We start from the raw sequence: 19672 nt of genomic DNA, 5'->3' as shown, positions 1-19672 counted from the left end.
AGCACAGGCAGGGGAATTTGACTCCACATCTGATGTGCGTTAGGGAGATGAAAAATTAATGACAACCATCTTTGGAGACTATCTATCTCATACCGTGGAATTGTGGGATCTGGAGTGATAGATACTACCATATCAAAACAAGTGCCTATCCAGTATTTCCTCATCTGCCTATCGGAGTCCCTGGGAGATGATGCTTCTCCTTCTCCCTGAGTCAGTGAGACACATTCAGTGTGATTCTGGCCCTAAGCTGGGGATGGGAGAGACATTCAAGTACCAAGTGTGATTAGTCACTCAGTCACGTCTGACTCCTTGTGATCCCATGGACTGCAGCCTGTCATGCTCCTATGTCTGTGGAATTCTCCAGGCAAGAATATTGGAGTGGGCTGCCATTCCCTTCTCCAGAGGATCTTATTCTGAGGGTCTCAGTCCCTTAGACACTCACTGGAGTTGAGTTTAAGTCTTTGGCTAAAGAAGAAGGGGATTGTTTCCCAAAACCTTCCCCCAGCCACAACGACCTGTGAACTCTGTGGTAGACTGAAATTGTCCGTGGTCTAACTCCCAGGAACTGTGACTGTGTTATGTTATGTGGCAAAGGGAAATTCAGTTTGCAGATGGCATAAAGGTTGCTAGTCAGCTGACTTTAAGATAGGGAAAGTGCCCTGGGTAATTGGGCTGGCCCAGCGTAATCGAAAGGATCTACATGCAGAACAGGGAGGCAGAAGAAGAGCCAGAATCGGATGAGACAGGCGATGAAAGAGGTTGATGTGATGCAAATGTTGGCTTTGAAGATGGCAGGGGCCCACAAACCAACGAATGAGGGAGCCTCCAGAAGTTGAAAAAAGCAAATAGAGATTCCCCTTCAGAGGCTCCAGAAAGGGGCATCGCCCAACTCACACCTTGATTAAAGCCCAACTGAGACCCTTTTATGACTTCTGAACTAGAGCACTGTAAGATAGTAAATCTACGTTGTTTAAAGCCATTGATCCTGTGGCAAGCTGTTAAAACAGCAATAGGAAACTAATATTATGGGGCTTCCCAGGTGGCACTAGAGGTAAGGAACCCACCTGCCCTTGCAGGAGACATAAGAGATGAGGGTTCGATCCCTGGGTTAGGAAGATCCCCTGGAGAAGGGCATAGCAATCCTCTTCAGTATTCTTGCCTGGACGATCCATGGACAGAGGAGCCTGGTGGGCTACAGTCCATGGGGTCGCACAGAGTCAGACACGACAGCAGGGACTTCACATGCATGCATGCAAGGGACCTCAGTGATCAAATGGAGTCCTGTCACTAGAAACAGTGGGCCCACACATCCTTTTTGAGCAGGAACACTCAAGAGCAGGACTGGTCAGGACTGCTGGGGTGAGAGGTGGAGAAGAAAGTGACAGCGGCTGAGAGCAGGCCAGGCCCTTCCGCTGAGAAAGCGTGCATGGTTGGGAGCGGTGTGAGGGGATGAGGAGCCGGGGTCAGTGGACTGGGTACAGGGCATTTTGTGAAAGAGACGCCTTGCCCTCTTCCAAGAGGAGGACCAGGAGAGACTGCTGTGGTAAGTGGCATAATCTCCCCTCATTGCCCTTTTAGGAAAAATATTCAGTAAAGCTGTCTGTCTTATTAAGCTTTTGGAGATGGCTTTGTGCGTGTTCTAGATATACCTTTGGGTAAAGTGTGGCCAAAGTTGCTGATTAAATGAATGTCTCTTTCTCTTGTCTAAAGACAGAAACTTAGGCCTGTCTGAGCAGTTCTTGCCCAAGTCCCAGGGGAGAGTTTTAAAAGCCATAGGAGCAGAACAAGCAGGGCTCAGAGAAGTGGGCATGTTTATAGGTCAGTTTGCTTGAGACAAGGAGCAGAGTTATCTAGAATCCTTCAAACCAAAGAATATCAAGAATGTCATGCCTGGTACCTTGGGTTTAGGGTTTAAAATGCAAAATAAAGAGCAACAATTTTCCCCCTTGAAGGCTAGTTCAAAATACATAGAGACAAAAGATGGGGTTGGTGGTTTTTCAAAGGATGTTTGTTGTTCCACTTCTCTCTGCTATCTCTACTGGAGAACTGGGGGGATGCAGTGGGGAGAAGAGATGCCACCTATGTCACTTCTCAGTTTCCATTCTGTTGATGAGGGAAGGAGCCCTCCATCCACCATGGGTGATTAGAACGTCAGGGACAGTCCTGGCTATGCTCTTGTGGGAAGGTGAGAGGACAATGGGGCACTGCTCACAAAATTAAGATGGGGAGAATATTCCCAAGGCTGCTCCATCTCAGGGCAGCCTGCTCCAAGGATACATTCACTCAGCCAAGGCCCCACATCTGGGTGCTTCAAGGCAAACCCGCAGGCTCTGCTGTCAGACCTCTGCCCAGGTATGGGGTTCCATTGCCCTCACCTCTCACTTGTCTACACTCTTGGTCCCCTGCCGTAAGAGGATTCTTTCTTTAAAAATACTCATGCCCTGATTTAGACTTACCATTTTTTAGCTAATATCTTCCTCTGCCACTGTCGAGGCTGGTTAAAAGATAACGTATTAAAAAACATATACAAAATGTAAAACAGTTTACATTTATTTTCCTTCCTCTTTATAATCTTCACGCAAAGGAATCCATATTCATGAAACCTCCACAGCTTCCTGAACCAGAACTGTACTCAATGCAAAATACTGGAGGTAGGCAATAGACTGCGGGCTGTGGGTTATGTCCCAATGTGATTCTTCCAAGCCACTTCTTATTCTCCATCCCTGAAGGATTTCTCAAATACTTTACCAAATTCACTGCCTTCATTTCCTTGCCAGTTCATTCCAGTCCAGCTTCTATCCCCGCGCTCAACGGAAACTGCCCCTGCCTAGTCACCAGAAATCGCCTGTTTCCACAGCCAAGGACTAGTTCTCTTTTATCCGTTGACTTCATTTCTCGGTGGCATTTCACACAGCTCTTCCTCGAGACAGGCTTTCCTTACTTTCCTCCTGCTTCATTGATGCTACTGCTCAGCCTCATATGCTGTCTCTTTCTGCTTACCTGACCTTTAAGCGTAAGGCACGTAATCTGTGCCCTTCCCATTTCTCTATTTACATAATCTCCACAAGTGATCTCAGCCAGATTTCTATCTCTTGCTCTACTCTTCCCACTTGAGTTCAGGATTTGCCTTTATCAATGCCTTTTCCCACTTTATTTCTGTCTTTGATAAGGAGCTCACACTTAACATGATTCTAAGTCAAGCTTGGTTTCCCTTAAGTTCTGTTCCTCTGTAGTATCATTCACCGCAGTAAAGGGTACCCCAGGTTGACATTCCTGAAGCTGAAATCCCTTTTCTTACCTATTGCTGCTACTGCTGCTAAGTTGCTTCAGTCGTGTCCGACTCTGTGCGACCCCAGAGACGGCAGCCCACCAGGCTCCCCTGTCCCTGGGATTCTCCAGGCAAGAACACTGGAGTGGGTTGCCATTTCCCTCTCCAATGCAGAAACTCCCCTCTTTTTCCTAAGCCATTGGCAAATCCCATCTTTTTCATCCTAAAAATATATCCTGAATTCCCTCTGTCATCTCCTTGGAGAGCTTGTCCCTGACTCCCTCTCTGCCCCCACTACCTAACACCATCCACACACACATACACACATACACACTGTCTCTCTCTCAATCTGTCTCATTCCCACTCCCTAATGATTCTCAACACAGTTGTCTTTATAGCATTCACCACACTCTGCAGCTGTGTTATTTGCATCTTGACTGCCTTGTTTATATTCAGTCTCCACGGAACCAGGACTAGAGTCATTGAGTGAGGCAATTACTTTGGGCACTTAAGGGCATGCCAGAAAAATTCAGTAATCAAGGTAAGTAATATTTTATGAAACACTTAAAAAATCAAAATGCAAAAAAAAAACTCATGATGCACAAAGTCAATTCCAGCATCACACAATTTAATTTTATCATAAATTCTTCAATATACATCTCTATAGATAAGGACAACAACAAAAACAACAGTTCCATTATCATACCTGAAAAATTCAATAATAATTCCTTAACGTGATTGTATATCTAGTTCATGTTCCATTTTCCTTGTTGTCTTCCAATGTCTTTTACCTATGGTTTGTTTGAGTTGATTTCCAAATAGCGTTCATGGGAAGGTTAATTTTGTGTTAACTTGACTGAGTTAAGTAGTACCCAGGAAAGGAAAGGAAAGTGAAGTCGCTCAGTCATGTCAGACTCTTTGCAACCCCATGGACTGTAGCCTACCAGGCTCCTCTGTCCATGGGATTTTCCAGGCTATAGTACTGCAGTGGATTGCCATTTCCTTCTCCAGGAGAGGATCTTCCCGACCCAGGGATCAAACCCAGGTCTCCTGCATTGTAGACAGACGCTTTACCATCTGAGCCACCAGGTGAGCTGGTAAAGCATTATTTCTGGGTGTGTCTGTGAGACATCTCTGGGAGAGATTAGCAGTTAATTCAGCAGATTGAGTAAAGAAGATCACTCTTGCCAATTTGAGGTGGACATCATCCAGTCCACTGTGGGCCTGAACAGAACAGAAATGCCGAGGAAGGGCAAATTCGCACTCTGTTTGGACTGAGATACCTTTAGACACGTTGCTCTGACTTTAGGGCCTTCAGACTCAGATCAGGATTTACACTGCTGCCCCACACCCCCTGCCCTCACCCAGTTCTCAGGCCTTCAGACTCAAACTGAATCATATCACCAGCTTCCCTGAGTCGCCAGCTTGCAGACGCAGGTCTTGGCAGCCTCCATAACCAGGTGAAATGACACCTAGAATGAATTTCCTCCCATATGTATCTTACTGGTTCTGTGTCTCTGGAGAACCGTGACTAGTAGAGTCTACACATTGCTGGGTTACCTTGATTCTCTTTTTTCACTCTTTCAGGCATGTGTTTTTTAAAGAAATCAAGTCACTTATGTGTAGAGTTTTCTACATTTCCTCTGTATTTCATGTAAACTTGTAGTTGGGATTTAATTAAATTCAGGTTTAACTTTTTTTAGTAATAATATTTCATAGGGAGTGTTGGATACTTCTAATTGCATCACATCTTTTTGTGTGTGTGACATTAAGATTGATCAGTGGGTGAAATGATATGATGTTTGGGATTTACTTTAAAAGATCCAGTTATTTCAAAAAATCGATTGCTAACTTCAGATACTGTCTGCTTACTGATCCACCTATTATGAAGCTCCCCCTTAGCCTTGCAGCTGTGATTTCAGTAGTTATTGATCATTAGTCAGTACAGATCTATGATTCCTTATCTACTGCTGCATAACAAATTATCCCCAAATTTATTAGCTTGAAACAACACACATCTATTATTTTACAGCTTCTGTGGGGCAGCAGTCTGAAAGTGGCTTAGCTGCGTGGTTCTGGTTCAAGGTCTCTCATGTCTTTGGATAACAGATTCCAATGCTAGGAAAGATTGAAGGCAAACAGAAAAGGGGGCGGCAGAGAATGAGATGGTTAGATAGAATCACCGATTCAATGGACAGGAATCTGAGTGAATTCTGGGAGATAGTGAAGGACAGGGGAGCCTGCTGTGCTGCAGTTCATAGGGTCACAAAGAGTTGAACACAACTTAGCAGCTGAACAACAACATGTCATTGCAATCAATCTGGTGGTTGGGGCTGCACTAAGTCACTTCTCTACCTTCAATTGAAACAAAAATTCAGTGAGTTTTTGTTCTTTGTAACTAAATCTTTGCCTCCTCCTCTCAACTTGGGCTCATCAGTACTCCACTCCCACTTTAAAAGATTTTGCTGGGGATTGCAGCTACACAGACTTCTCAATATAGAGACCTGGTAAATGATGATTTAAGTTACAGTATTGGTCTGTGACAGAAACCCCACAGACCGTTACTGGTATAGACAACTTGAGAATAAAATCTCACAAATCCTGAAATAAAAGCATCTACTCTAACCCCATTCCCTCCACTGGCCCTCAGTCTGGTAGTTGTTACATGCAAAAACAACAACAACAACAAAAGGATTTTAATAATTGGTGTTTATTCTATTCTTTTGAAGGGACTCTGATAGAAAAGGTGTTGACCAGATGGGCCATTCCCAACCCTTGTTTATTCATCAGTAATGCAAAGGAATCGGAGAAGGCAATGGCACCCCACTCCAGTACTCTTGCCTGGAAAATCCCATGGACGGAGGAGCCTAGTGGGCTGCAGTCCATGGGGTTGCGAAGAATCGGACACAACTGAACGACTTCACTTTCACTTTTCACTTTCATGCATTGGAGAGGGAAATGGCAACCCCCTTCAGTGTTCTTGCCTGAAGAATCCCAGGGACGGGGGAGCCTGGTGGGCTGCTGTCTATGGGGTCTCACAGAGTCAGACATGACTGAAGCGACTTAGCAGCAGCAATGCAAAGGAATGGCTGGAAAAGCTAAAGAAGATTCCAATTCCCAGGCCCATCCCCAGTCCTGACATTCCCTGAGATACTTTTGTTCAGACTTCTTATTTATTTGCCTTATGGAATAGTAGAAAGTCTTACAACTCCTACTGTTGAAAAAAGAAATGACTAAAAGTAAGTTTCATACAAATGTATGAAAGATTTAAGTATTTTCTTAATGATTACTTTGTTAAGAGATTTTATCAAAAATGGATGTGGAACATTGTCAAATGATTTTTCTGCCTCTACTGTGTTGATTGTATGGCTTTTATCCTTCATTCTGGTAATGTGGTGTGTCACATGGTTGATTTGTGGATGTTGAAATATCCTTGCATCCCTGGAATAAATTCCACTTAATCACAATGTATGATACCTCTAATGTATTGTTGACATTGATTTGCTAATAGTTTGTTGATGACTTTTGCATCTATGTTCATCAGAGATATTGGCCTATAATTTTCTTTTTTTGTGGCATACTTGTCTGGTTTTGGTAATTGGTACTGCCTGCCTCGTTAAATGTGTTTGGAAGAGTTCCACCCCCTTCTATTTGAGGGGAGAGTTTGAGAAGGATTTGCATTATAAATAATTCTTCTTTGGATGTTTGGTTGAATTCACTGGTGAAGTCGTATGGTCTGGATTTATGTTTATTGAGAGGTTTTTGATGACTGATTCAACTCCTTGCTAGTAACTGGTTTGTTCAAATTTTCCATTTCATTATGATTTGGTTTCGATAGGTTGTATGTACTTAGGAATTTATCCATTTTTTCTAGGTTATTCAATTTGTCAGCCTGTGATTGTTCATTGTGTTCTCTTATGATCTTTTGTATTTCTGTGGTATCAGTTGTAACAGTATATCTTTCATTTTTGACTTTACTTATTTGAATCCTCTCATTTTTCTCAGTGAATCTACCTGAAGATTTGTCAGTTGTTTTTTTTTTAATTTTAAAATCTTTAATTCTTACATGTGTTCCCAAACATGAACCCCCCTCCCACCTCCCTCCCCATAACATCTCTGTGGGTCATCCCCATGCACCAGCCCCAAGCATGCTGTATCCTGCGTCAGACATAGACTGGTGATTCAATTCTTACATGATAGTATACATGATAGAATGCCATTCTCCAAAATCATCCCACCCTCTCCCTCTCCCTCTGAGTCCAAAAGTCCGTTATACACAGCGGTGTCTTTTTTCCTGTCTTGCATACAGGGTGGTCATTGCCATCTTTCTAAATTCCATATATATGTGTTAGTATACTGTATTGGTGTTTTTCTTTCTGGCTTACTTCAGTCTGTATAATCGGCTCCAGTTTCATCCATCTCATCAGAACTGATTCAAATGAATTCTTTTTAACGGCTGAGTAATACTCCATTGTGTACATGTACCACAGCTTTCTTATCCATTCATCTGCTGATGGACATCTAGGTTGTTTCCATGTCCTGGCTATTATAAACAGTGCTGCAATGAACATTGGGGTACATGTGTCTCTTTCAATTCTGGTTTCCTCGGTGTGTATGCCCAGCAGTGGGATTGCTGGGTCATAAGGTAGTTCTATTTGCAATTTTTTAAGGAATCTCCACACTGTTCTCCATAGTGGCTGTACTAGTTTGCATTCCCATCAACAGTGTGGGAGGGTTCCCTTTTCTCCACACCCTCTCCAGCATTTATTGCTTGCAGATTTTTGGATCACAGCCATTCTGACTGGTGTGAAGTGGTACCTCATTGTGGTTTTGATTTGCATTTCTCTGATAATGAGTGATGTTGAGCATCTTTTCATGTGTTTGTTAGCCATCCGTATGTCTTCTTTGGAGAAATGTCTATTTAGTTCTTTGGCCCATTTTTTGATTGGGTCATTTATTTTTCTGGAATTGAGCTGCATAAGTTGCTTGTATATTTTTGAGATTAGTTGTTTGTCAGTTGCTTCATTTGCTATTATTTTCTCCCATTCAGAAGGCTGTCTTTTCACCTTGCTTATATTTTCCTTTGTTGTGCAGAAGCTTTTAATTTTAATTAGATCCCATTTGTTTATTTTTGCTTTTATTTCCAGAATTCTGGGAGGTGGATCATAGAGGATCCTGCTGTGATTTATGTCTGAGAGTGTTTTGCCTATGTTCTCCTCTAGGAGTTTTATAGTTTCTGGTCTTACATTTAGATCTTTAATCCATTTTGAGTTTATTTTTGTGTGCGGTGTTAGAAAGTGATCTAGTTTCATTCTTTTACAAGTGGTTGACCAGTTTTCCCAGCACCACTTGTTAAAGAGATTGTCTTTACTCCATTGTATATTCTTGCCTCCTTTGTCAAAGATAAGGTGTCCATATGTGTGTGGATTTATCTCTGGGCTTTCTATTTTGTTCCATTGATCTATATGTCTGTCTTTGTGCCAGTACCATACTGTTTTGATGACTGTGGCTTTGTAGTAGAGCCTGAAGTCAGGCAAGTTGATTCCTCCAGTTCCATTCTTCTTTCTCAAGATTGCTTTGGCAATTCGAGCTTTTTTGTATTTCCATACAAATCTTGAAATTATTTGTTCTAGTTCTGTGAAAAATATGGCTGGTAGCTTGATAGGGATTGCGTTGAATTTGTAAATTGCTTTGGGTAGTATCCTCATTTTCGCTATATTGATTCTTCTGATCCATGAACATGGTATATTTCTCCATCTATTAGTGTCCTCTTTGATTTCTTTCATCAGTAACCAGAGCAGGAGGCTTAAATCCAAAGCCTGAAAACATTAGAGAACTCTTGAATTCAGGGAACATTAAGCAATAGGAGCTCATCAAATGCCTTCATACCTACACTGAAACCAAGCTCCACCCAAGGGCCAACAAGTTCCAAAACAAGACATACCACTCAAATTCTCCAGCAACACAGGAACACTCCCCTGAGCTTCAATATACAGGCAGCTCAAAATTATTCCAAAACCTTTGATGTCTCATAACCCATTACTGGTCACTCCACTGCACTCCAGAGAGAAGAAACCCAGCTCCACCCACCAGAACTCCAACACAAGCCTCCCTAACCAGGAAACCTTGACAAGCCACTGATAGAACCCCACCCACAGTGAGGAAGCTCCATAACAAAGAGAACTCCACAAATTACCAGAATATAAAAAGGCCACCCCAAACGCAGCAATATAACCAAGATGAAGAGACAGAGGAATACTCAGCAGGTAAAGGAACAGGTGAGTTGCCCACCAAACCAAACAAAAGAGGAAGAAGTAGGGAATCTACCTGAGAAGGAATTCCGAATATTGATAGTAAAAATGATCCAAAATCTTGAAATCAAAATGGAATCACAGATAAATAGCCTAGAGACAAGGATTGAGAAGATGCAAGAAAGGTTTAACAAGGACCTAGAAGAAATAAAAAAGAGTCAAAATATAATGAATAACGCAATAAATGAGATCAGAAACACTCTGGAGGCAACAAATAGTAGAATAACGGAGGCAGAAGATAGGATTAGTGAAATAGAAGATAGAATGGTAGAAATAAATGAATCAGAGAGGAAACAAGAAAAACGAATTAAAAGAAACGAGGACAATCTCAGAGACCTCCAGGACAATATGAAATGCTCCAACATTCGAATTATAGGAGTCCCAGAAGAAGAAGACAGAAAGAAAGACCATGAGAAAATCCTTGAGGAGATAATTGTTGAAAACTTCCCTAAAATGGGGAAGGAAATAATCACCCAAGTCCAAGAAACACAGAGAGTTCCAAATAGGATAAACCCAAGGCGAAACACCCCAAGACACATATTAATTAAATTAACAAAGATCAAACACAAAGAACAAATATTAAAAGCAGCAAGGGAAAAACAACAAATAACACACAAGGGGATTCCCATAAGGATAACAGCTGATCTTTCAATAGAAACTCTTCAGGCCAGGAGGGAATGGCAAGACATACTTAAAGTGATGAAAGACAATAACCTACAGCCCAGATTACTGTACCCAGCAAGGATCTCATTCAAATACGAAGGAGAAATCAAAAGCTTTACAGACAAGCAAAAGCTGAGAGAATTCAGAACCACCAAACCAGCTCTCCAACAAATTCTAAAGGATATTCTCTAGACAGGAAACACGAAAAGGGTGTATAAACCCAAACCCAAAACAAAAAAGTAAATGGTAATGGGATCATACTTATCAATAATTACCTTAAACGTAAATGGGTTGAACGCCCCAACCAAAGGCAAAGACTGGCCGAATGGATACAAAAACAAGACCCCTCTATATGCTGCTTACATGAGACCCACCTCAAAACAAGGGACACATACAGACTGAAAGTGAAGGGCTGGAAAAAGATGTACCACGCAAATAGAGACCAAAAGAAAGCAGGAGTGGCAATACTCATATCTGATAAAATAGACTTTAAAACAAAGGCTGTGAAAAGAGACAAAGAAGGCCACTACCTAATGATCAAAGGATCAATCCAAGAAGAAGATATAACAATTATAAATATATATGCACCCAATATAGGAGCACCGCAATATGTAAGACAAATGCTAACAAGTATGAAAGGGGAAATCAACAATAACACAATAATAGTGGGAGACTTTAATACCCCACTCACACCTATGGACAGATCAACTAAACAGAAAATTAACAAAGAAACACAAACTTTAAATGATACATTAGATCAATTAGACCTAATTGATATCTATAGGACATTTCACCCCAAAACAATGAATTTCACCTTTTTTTCAAGTGCTCATGGAACCTTCTCCAGGATAGATCACATCCTGGGCCATAAATCTAAACTTGATAAATTCAAAAAAATCGAAATCATTCCAAGCATCTTTTCTGACCATAATGCATTAAGATTAGATCTCAATTACAGGAGAAAAACTACTAAAAATTCCAACATATGGAGGTTGAACAATACACTTCTGAATAACCAACAAATCACAGAAGAAATCAAAATATGCATAGAAATGAATGAAAATGAAAACACAACAACCCAAAACCTGTGGGACACTATAAAAGCAGTGCTAAGAGGAAAGTTCATAGCAATACAGGCATACCTCAAGAAACAAGAAAAAAGTCAAATAAATAACCTAACTCTACACCTAAAGCAACTAGAAAAGGAAGAAATGGAGAACCCCAGAGTTAGTAGAGGGAAAGAAATCTTAAAAATTAGGGCAGAAATAAATGCAAAAGAAACAAAAGAGACCATAGCAAAAATCAACAAAGCCAAAAGCTGGTTCTTTGAAAGGATAAATAAAATTGACAAACCACTAGCCAGACTCATCAAGAAGCAAAGAGAGAAAAATCAAATCAATAAAATTAGAAATGAAAATGGAGAGATCACAACAGACAACACAGAAATACAAAGGATCATAAGAGACTACTATCAGCAGTTGTATGCCAATAAAATGGACAACGTGGAAGAAATGGACAAATTCTTAGAAAAGTACAATTTTCCAAAACTGAACCAGGAAGAAATAGAAAATCTTAACAGACCCATCACAAGCACGGAAATTGAAACTGTAATCAGAAATCTTCCAGCAAACAAAAGCCCAGGTCCAGACGGCTTCACAGCTGAATTCTACCAAAAATTTAGAGAAGAGCTGACACCTATCCTACTCAAACTCTTCCAGAAAATTGCAGAGGAAGGTAAACTTCCAAACTCATTCTATGAGGCCACCATCACCCTAATACCAAAACCTGACAAAGATGTCACAAAAAAAGAAAACTACAGGCCAATATCACTGATGAACACAGATGCAAAAATCCTTAAAATTATAGCAATCAGAATCCAACAACACATTAAAAAGATCATACACCATGACCAAGTGGGCTTTATCCCAGGGATGCAAGGATTCTTCAATATCCGCAATTCAATCAATGTAATTCACCACATTAACAAATTGAAAAATAAAAACCATATGATTATCTCAATAGATGCAGAGAAGGCCTTTGACAAAATTCAACATCCATTTATGATAAAAACGCTCCAGAAAGCAGGAATAGAAGGAACATACCTCAACATAATAAAAGCTATATATGACAAACCCACAGCAAACATTATCCTCAATGGTGAAAAATTGAAAGCATTTCCCCTAAAGTCAGGAACAAGACAAGGGTGCCCACTTTCACCGCTACTATTCAACATAGTTCTGGAAGTTTTGGCCACAGCAATCAGAGCAGAAAAAGAAATAAAAGGAATCCAAATTGGAACAGAAGAAGTAAAACTCCCACTGTTTGCAGATGACATGATCCTCTACATAGAAAACCCTAAAGACTCCACCAGAAAATTACTGGAGCTCATCAATGAATATAGTAAAGTTGCAGGATATAAAATCAATACACAGAAATCCCTTGCATTCCTATACACTAATAATGAGAAAGTAGAAAAAGAAATTAAGGAAACAATTCCATTCACCATTGCAACAAAAAGAATAAAATACTTAGGAATATATCTACCCAAAGAAACTAAAGACCTATATATAGAAAACTATAAAACACTGATGAAAGAAATCAAAGTTTTGTTTATCTTTTCAAAGAATGGGCTATTGGTTTCACTAATTTTTTCGGTTGTCTTTTTGATCTCATTTAAATTGTTTCTGCTCTAATCTTTTTTTTTCCTTCCTTTCACTAACTTTGGGCTTCATTTGTTATTTTTCTATTTCCTTACAGTGTGAAGTTAAGTGTTTATTTGGGACTTTTCTTGTAAATCTAGTTTAGTGGTGATGAACTCTTTTAAGTTTTGCTTGTCTGGAAAACTCTACCTCTCCTTAAATTCTGAATGAAAACTTTGCTGGGGAGAATACTCTTGGTTAGAAGTTTTCTTCTGCATTTTCTGCACTGCAGAGTTTGTCCTAAAAAAATCTGCTGATTGTCTTATGGGGGTCCCCTTGTATAGAGCTAGTTGTGTTTCTCTTGCTTCTTTTAAATTCCTTCCTTGTCTTTGACTTTGACATTTTTAATCATAAGGTGCCTTGGTGTGGGTTTCTTCGGTAGCATCTTTTTTGGGAACTCTTAGGGCTTCCTGGATATGGATGTCTATTTTCTTCTCCAAATTAGAGAAGTTTTCAGCCACTATTTCTTCAAATAAGATGCCCGCCCCTTTCTCTCTTCTCTTTCTGGAAACCCTATAAAGTAAATATTAGTCTGTTTGATATCGTCCCATAAACTCCTGAAGCTATCTTCATATTTTTTCATTCTTTTTTCTTTTTCGCTATTCTGACTGAGTAAGTTCCACTGCCTTGTCCCTGAGTTGACTGATCTTTTCTTCTGTTACATCTGGTCTATGCTTAAACCACTTTAATGTATTCTTCATCTATGTGACTTCTGTTTGGTACTTTCTTATATTTTCCATCTTTTTGTTGAAGTTTTCACTGTGTTCATCTTTTCTTTTCCCCAGTTCAGTGAGTATCTTTATGATCATTATCTTATTCTTTCATTTGGAACATATTCCTCTGTTTCTTCATTTTGCTTGACTCTCTGTTGGTTTCTGTACAGGAAACAACCACTTCTTCCCATATTTAAGGAGTACACTGGTGTAGGAGATGAACTTGTTATTCACTCCTGTCTCAGCTCCTGACTGTCTCTCAAACCTCTGTGCTTGTCCAGGCAGCCTATTATATTTTTAATAGTTCCCAGTAGTTGAGGATGTGCCCAAACCTGTCACTGTCCTAATGTGGAGGATCTCAGCACCTAGGTTCAGGCTGACTGGAAGCTGGACCCTCAGGCAGCAGCTTTTAAAATATGCAAATATATACAGTCCTTGGGGGCTTCAAGGGTAAGTCCCACTGGCCACCAGATCCATGATCCAGCGGTGTCCACTGTGTGGGCTCCAGATGAGTGTTTAAGCTCTTTTCTGGGAGATACCAGAAAGCTAGACAAAGAAGAGAGAGAGCACCAAGATGGTGTCCCCAGCCTATGTTTCTTGAGAGCAGCTCAGTAGGCCACTAAATGTGAGCCAGACCTGAAGGCTTCTCCTCAGTTTGAAGCTCTAGGACAAGCAAAATGGTCTCCATTCACAGAAAGAATGGTGGCTGTGTCTCAGTCCACTGTCTATACTGTATCTTAGACATGATAGTTTGTTAAGGACTGTTCCATCAATTTCCATGTTCCCATAGGTCCCAAGAACACAAGCTCCTCCAGCCACCGTAGTTAAGTGATGAAGGAGTGTCCCCTGGGCATTATCTGCATAAACCAGACATTTGTAAAGCTTCCCTCCTGGAGACCTAATAAAGGCTCTAAATAACAAGCTCACAGCTAATATCATACTCTACAGTAAACATTGAAATATTTACCTCTAAGATCAAGAACAGGAAATGGGTGTTCACTCTCACCACTTTTATTCAAGACAGTGTTGGAAGTCATAGGAAGAGCAATTAGGCAAGGAAAAGAGACGAGGCATCCAACTTGGAAAAGAAAAAGGAAAGCTGTCCCTATTTGCAGATTGAAAGTAAAAGTGAAGTCGCTCAGTCACGTCCAACTCTTTGCGACCCCATGAAGCCCACCAGGCTCCTCCAGCCATGGAATTTTCCAGGCAAGAGTACTGGAGTGGGTTACCATTTCCTTCTCCAGAGGATCTTCCTGACCCAGGGATTGAAGCCAGGTTTCCCGCATTGCGGACAGGCGCTTTACTGTCTGAGTCACCAGGGAAGTCATTTGCAGATTACATGATACTATGTATAGAAAATTCTACTCTATCAAAAAACTGTTAAAAATAATAAACAAATTCAGTAATGTTGCAGGATACAAAATCAATACACAGAATTTGTTGTGTTTCAAACACTAACAACAAACTATCAGAAAGAGAAATTAAGAAAACAAATCCATTACAACTACATTGAAAAGAATAAAATACCTGTCAATAAAATATAACCAAGGAGCTGAAAGATCCGTATATTGAAAACTAGAAGACTTTAACGAAAGAAGTTGAAGAAGACACAAATAAATGAAAATATATTCCATGGTTATGGATTGGAAGAATTAATACTTTTATAGTTCAGTTTGCTTGAAACAAGGGACAGAGTTATCTCTAATCCTTCAAACCAATGAGAATCTAAGACTCAGCAACTTGGGTTTAGAATTAAACATCCAAATAAGCTTCCTTACCTCGCAGAGAGGGTTATTATCCCCTCTAAGTCTAGTTAAAAAGTAAATGGAGAAGAAAATAAAAACAATAATTCAAAAATGCATATATACTCTAAGTTCATTGCAGCTTTATTACAACAGCCAAGATATGGAAACATCCTAACTGAATGGATAAAGAAGCTGTGGAATATACATAATGGCATATTATTCAGCCATAAAAAGAATGAAATTTTGTCATTTGCAGCAACAGAAAAGGCCCTGAGGGCATTATGCTAAGTAAAATAAGTCAGAAAAGAAAACAAATACCATATGATCTCTTTTATACTGTATGCAGAATCTAAAACAAAACAGAACAAAAACAAGGTCAAAGAACAGACTGGTGGTTGCAAGATATGGTGGGGGTGTGGAGGGTAGGAGAAATGAGGGAACTCTTTTTTTTTTTTTTCCTCTTTTTTAAGTTTAAATAAATTGAATAAACATTAAAGAAAACAATTAAGAAACAATCCATGCTCAAACAATTGTTTTCTTTAAGTACACACCCAGGAAAAAATTATTTAATTAAAACCAAACCATAGAAAACAAATTAGAAGAAAATAGAATTAGATATTGATCAAGTTTCTGGATAGGAAATATATTTGTAAGCTTTGAATTGAAAAGAAAAAAGAAGAAACCACAATGGAAAAGACTAACAAATTTGAATAAATTAAAATTTAAAGTTTCTGCACTTCAACAAAAACAATGAAAATAAAATAACCAGGATAAGAAAGCAAAAAGACCAGAAGAAGGATGATGGGGTGGAGGCTCTAAGATATAATTACCACAGCCAGAAGACTAACATCTTTGTTATATAAAGAACTCATAAAAAATGGTTTAAGAAATTAAGGCTTGAATAAATAAATAAACCAACATCTTCAGTGACAAATCACACAAGTATAAGCACTGCTATAAACAAATGTGGCAAAAATTAGAACCTGGGTTATTCACAGAAATACAAATTAAAACAAGGGAAAAGTATGGCTTTTTCTCACCACACTAACAATATTTTATAACAATAATAATTCCTAATCTTGATGACAGTGCAAAGAACTGATATTATCATAGATAGTGTTTATCACCACATAAATCTCAGAAAACAATTTGTCAACTTGAATCAAGAGCCACAAAAAATATTTTAATACTTTGACCTAGCTATCCCACATCTGGGAATTTATCTTAGGGAAATAATCTAGCAAAGAAAAAAGCTGTTATTGGTGATGTCCACTGGGTGTTACTGACATCTCAGAAGGTTCTGGATGACCTGTCCCAGAATCCACAATGGTCCTGGTGGGTGGCGTTAGGGGACACTCCTCTCCACAAGTGTGTGCTTACATATGGCAGCTTTGGCATTTTGGTTAAAGAATGAGTAAGAGGTTCCTAGGGAGGATAAACATAAGGACCATGAGGGACAAAAGGGTTTGAGTCTCTGCCACCCTGAGACTGGCTGCCTCACTGGTTTTGACTCTGTATGGAAGAAACAGAAAGAGAAGAATTAACAAAAGGCCATGTGAGCCCACAACATCCAAACCATGCAGCTTCAGGGCCTACATGGTCAAGTGCCACGGGCAACAAAGAGAAACATTCTCCTACCCACGCCACTCTGTCAACGCACAGAGCTCTCAGCAGTGCTCCGCGAGGTTCCCAGCAGCAGAGGTGGTGGGGTAGAGGACTCATGAATGGAGTGTATGAGGGCGGGGACTTCATCTGATTTTCTGCTGTATACCCAGGAGTGTCAGGCACAGTGCCTCACCTCCAACATGCACTCAATGTATGTTTCTGAATGAGTAGACGAATTTGAGTGGTCTTCACTCCCCTGCGGACTTTGGGACATGGGGCTAATCTGGATGAGTGGGGATGAGAGCTGAGGCTCTGCCTGAGTGGGTGGTGGCCTCCATCTGCAAGTGGGCAGTCTCAGTACCAGTGTGGTCCCAACTATAAACATAGTGAAACTGGGAAGCTCTGATTATATTTATAGTATCGAAAAATTATAAGCAATCTAAATGTCTAACTATAAAGAATAGAATGTGCAATGAATGAAAAGTTAAGCAAACACAGTGCTGAAAAGATGGCTCACAGGTACCCTCAGTTTCCTTCTTGGACACAAGGAAGACTACATTGACCAGGCCTCTCCACACCCTGCCTTGCCTTAAGATATGGCCTTTTGGCTAGAAGTGAGTGTTCTGCTGGGCTTAAGCATCTAAGATCCCACACATGATTTTTTATTTATTTATTTTTTAATTGAAGGATAAGAGTACATCATGAGAAATGCTAAGCTGGAGGAAGCACAAGCTGGAATCAAGATCGTCGGGAGAAATATCAATAACCTCAGATATGCAGATGACCCCACCCTTATGGCAGAAAGTGAAGAACTAAAGAGCCTCTTGAGGCAAGTGAAAGAGCAGAGTGAAAAAGCTGGCTTTAAGCTCAACATTCAGAAAACTAAGATCATGGCATCTGGTCCCATCACTTCATGGCAAATAGATGGGGAAACAGTGGCTGGCTTTATTTTTCTGGGCTCCAAAATCACTGCAGATGGTGACTGCAGCCATGAAATTAAAAGATGCTTACTCCTTGGAAGGAAAGTTATGATCAACCTGCTGCTGCTGCTGCTAAGTCGCTTCAGTCATGTTCAACTCTGTGCGACCCCATAGATGGCAGCCCACTAGGCTCCTCTGCCCCTGGGATTCTCCAGGCAAGAATACTGGAGTGGGTTCCCATTTCCTTCTCCCATGCATGAAAGTGAAAATTGAAAGTGAAATCGCTCAGTCGTGCCCGACTCTTTTTGACCCCATGGACTGCAGCCTACCAGGCTCCTCTGTCCATGGGATTTTCCAGGCAAGAGTACTGGAGTGGGTTGCCATTGCCTTCTCCAACCCAGACAGCATATTAAATAGCAGAGACATTACTTTGCCAACAAAGGTCCGTCTAGTCAAAGCTATGGTTTTTTCAGTAGTCATGTATGGATGTAAGAGTTGAACTACAAAGAAAGCCGAGCATCAAAGAATTGACCCTTTTGAACTGTAGTGTTGGAGAAGACTGTTGAGAGTCCCTTGGACTGCAAGGAGATCCAATCAGTCCATCCTAAAGGAGATCAGTCCTAGGTGTTCATTGGAGGGACCGATGTTGAAGCTGAAACTCCAATACTTTGGCCACCTGATGCGGAGAGCTGACTCATTGGAAAAGACCCTGATGCTGGGAAAGATTGAGGGCAGGAGGAGAAGGGGACGACAGAGGATGAGATGGTTGGATGGCATCACTGACACAATGGACATGGGTTTGGGTGGACCCGGGAGTTGGTGATGGACAGGGAGGCCTGGCGTGCTGCGGTTCACGGGGTCACAAAGAGTCAGACACGACTGAGCAACTGAACTGAACTGAATTGCTTTACAGAACTTCATTGTTTTCTGTCAAACCTCAACATGAATCAGCCATAGGTATACATATATCCCCTCCCTTTCGAACCTCCCTCCCATCTCCCTCCCTATCCTACCCCTCTAGGTTGATACAGAGCGCCTGTTTCAGTTTCCTGAGCCATACAGCAAATTCCACAGTTCTTCATAACAGTCAAGAAGAAAACCATGTGTTCAGATGGAGGGGCCATAAGGTTGAAATAGCCTCCATCCCTAAGTCACCCCGTGGCAGATAGTTGTACAAGAGTCACTCAGGTCCGTAGGGGACATGGGAGAATAAGGAATAAGCCTTTATTATTTTAAACTTTTGAGATTTGAGGGTTGATCCTGGAACACAAGCTATCCTAAACCTATGGGGCAACATAAATAGAAAAAGTCTCAAAACACAGTATTTAGAGAATGTAAACTTATTCTTAAGTATGAACAAAGCAAGACTTTTGGATTACTGTCATGAGGTTTTGCGAGTTTTTTTGCATTTTTTCTTCTTTATTCCTAAACTTAAAAAAAATTGTTCTCTACCGACTTTAAAAGTAGTATGAGATAAGGAAGAAGAGAGGGTGAAAGGAAGAGAAACTGGGATGCACCTGCCCTCTAGTTCCTTCCGCTCTTCTCTCTGAGCATGAGGACCCTGCGGGCTTGTTCTCAGCCCACCCAAAAACTCTAAACAGACAAGCTTTTTTTTGGAAGTAGAAAAGGATAGCTTTATTGCTTTGCCAGGTAAAGGGGTACACAATGGGCTCCTGCCCTGGAAAACTATGTGTCCCCTAAACAGACAACTTTTACCAAATGACAGTTGTCTGCTGAGAACGGTATAG

This window comes from Budorcas taxicolor, chromosome 1 (genome assembly GCF_023091745.1).
Source record: "Budorcas taxicolor isolate Tak-1 chromosome 1, Takin1.1, whole genome shotgun sequence".
Taxonomy (NCBI): Eukaryota; Metazoa; Chordata; class Mammalia; order Artiodactyla; family Bovidae; genus Budorcas; species Budorcas taxicolor.
Note: the sequence above shows the minus strand (reverse complement) of the source record.